Source organism: Schistocerca nitens, chromosome 1, assembly GCF_023898315.1.
Source record: "Schistocerca nitens isolate TAMUIC-IGC-003100 chromosome 1, iqSchNite1.1, whole genome shotgun sequence".
NCBI lineage: Eukaryota > Metazoa > Arthropoda > Insecta > Orthoptera > Acrididae > Schistocerca > Schistocerca nitens.
In genome coordinates this window covers 10,237,369-10,240,112 of record NC_064614.1, presented here as the reverse complement: position 1 = coordinate 10,240,112, position 2,744 = coordinate 10,237,369, and positions in this window count along the sequence as shown.

The window sequence follows — 2,744 nt, the reverse complement described above, 5'->3', positions numbered from 1 at the left end:
AACGATGCAGGACAAACTCATGAAGGCAGACCCAGAAACAATCAGTACTGTAGCTGTACATTGTTGTAGCTCTGTTGGAAAAGAAACAAAGCTCCAAGCGCTAATAGAAAGCACTGAAGCTCAGATCATTACATGTACAGAAATCTGGCTAAAGCTGGAAGTTCAACCGAAATTCTTACATAAGATCTAATTGTGTTCGGAAAGGGTAGATTCAGTTGGTGGTAGTGTGTTTACTGCCGTCAGAAGTAGTTTAAGTTGAAGAGAAATTAAAGAAGGCAGTTCCTTTGAGTTAGTATGGGTAGGGGCTATACTTGACAACTTGTGTAAATGAAAAATTGTTTCCTTTCTTTCACCTCCCACCTCCTACCCCATCCCGGACTCAGATAATTTAGTTGCTGAACAGTTCAAAGAAATCTTCAGTCTTATTTGAACTAGGTACCCCAGTTATACAATCGTAGTCTATGGTGATTTCAATGTACTCCAGAGAGTAAATGTTTCAGGTCGGTGGTAGGCATAAAACGTCTTCCGAAATGGATCTGAATGAGTTCGCAGAAAATTATTTTGTGCAATTTGGAGCTCACTCGAAGCGCAAATGATTGCGGAAAAATACTTTACCTCTTAGCAATAATTAATCCCGAACAAATAGGAAGCGTCATGCCCGATACTGGGATTAGTGATCGCAAGGATTTCGTAGCTGCACTAAATACTGTAACACCAAAACCCACCTAACTATAAAGTCAAAATACATCCGTTCAAATACGGAGATCTCTTCCTAAGAGACAGTTTTCACTCCTTCCAGTCTATGCAGGCGTAGACGAAATCGGTTCAAATTCAGAGAAATAGTAGCGGCGGCAATTGAGAGATATATACCAAATAAACATAAGAGGTGGTACTGTTCCCCACGGTACGCAAAACAGGTCAGAACATTGTTACACAAGCAACGAAAAAAGCACGTAAAAGAACGCAAAACCCTCAAGAATGGCGAAGTTTTACAGAAGATCGAAAGTTAGCAATAATTTATGTGAGAGATGCTTTTAACAGTTTCCACAGTGAAACTCTTTCTCGAAATCTGATAGGGAATCCCAAGAGATTCTCATCCTAAGTGAAGCAGACTTGCGAAAAGACACAATCAATATCGTCACTGAGGGATTACAATGATCATGTCGCTGATGACAGCGCCACTAAAGCAAAGCTACTAAACATGTTTTTTTCCGAAATTCTTTCACAAAATAACACAAAGTAAATACTCCAGAATTCGAATCTAGAAAAACTGCCAACATGAGTAATTTAGAAGTAGATAGCATCGGTGTAGCAAAGCAAATTAAAACAACGACGGCAAGGCCTCCGGTCCAGATGGTATGCCAACCAGGTTCCTTCCAGAACATGCTGAGACAATAGTTCCGTACTTAGCAAACTTTACAACAGATCGCCCTTAAAAGACCCATACACAAACACGAAACCCAAGAAAGGAAATATGAGTAATCTGTTGCGTTGTGGACCCATGTCAATAAAGTCGATTTACAGTAGGATTTTGGATCATGTCCTGTGCTCGAACATTATAAATCACCTCGAAGAAAACGATTTATTTACAAATAGATAACACAGATTCAGAAAACATCGTTCTTGTGAAACATAGCTAGTATTCACTTTCACGAAGTAATGAATGTTATCGACAAGGGACGTCAAACTGATTCCAGATTTTTAGATTTCAAGGAGGCTTTTGACACCGTTCCTCAGAAGCGACTTCTAATCAAATTACGTGCCTGTGGAGAATGGACTCATTTGCGTGACTGGATACATGATTTCCTGTCAGAATGGTCACAGTTCTCAATAACTGGCGGAAAGTCATCGAATAAAACTGAAGTAATATGTGGCGTTCCCAAAGGAAGTGTTATAGGCCGTATAGTGTTTCTGGTCGACGTGAACGATTTCGGAGACAATCCAAGCAGCCCTATTAGGTTGTTTGCAAATGATGCTAACATTTACCGTCTTATAAAGTCATTAGATGGTCAAAAAACATTGAAAAATGATTTAGACATAATATCTGTATGGCGCACAAAGTGGTAACTGATTCAAAATAATAAAAAGTAATCCATACGAGTACTAAAAGGAATCCGCTAAATTTCGTTTCACGATAAATCACACAAATCTAAAGACTGTAAACTCAATTCAATAATTAGAGATTACAATTACGAATAATGATCACATGGATAATGTCGTGGAGAAAGTAAACCAAAGAGTGTGACTTATTGGCAGAACACTTGGAAAACGTAACAGGTCTTCCAAAAATACTGCTTACACTACGCTTGTCCGTCCTCTTCAGGAATACTACCGTGCAGCCTGCGATTCTCGTCAGATAGGATTGACGGAGGACATCGAAAAAGTTCAAAAATCGCGAAATAGGGGAGCAAGTGCTACGTATATAATATGCGAATGGCAATCTTTAAAAGAAGGACCGTTCTCATTATGGCAGGATCTTCTCATGAAATTTCGATCACCAACTTTCTCCTCAGAATGTGAAAACGTTTTCTGGCACCCATCTACAGATGGAAGAATGATCATCACATTAAAATAAGAGAAACCAGAGCTGTCTCGGGAAGATTTAAGTGTTGGTTACTCCCAAAAGCTGTTAGAGAGTGGAAGCGAAGAGAAATAGGTTGAAGATGGTTCGAATAACCGTCTGACAGGCACGTAATTGTGAATTCCAGAGTAATCATGTAGATGTAGATGTAGATGTAGATGTA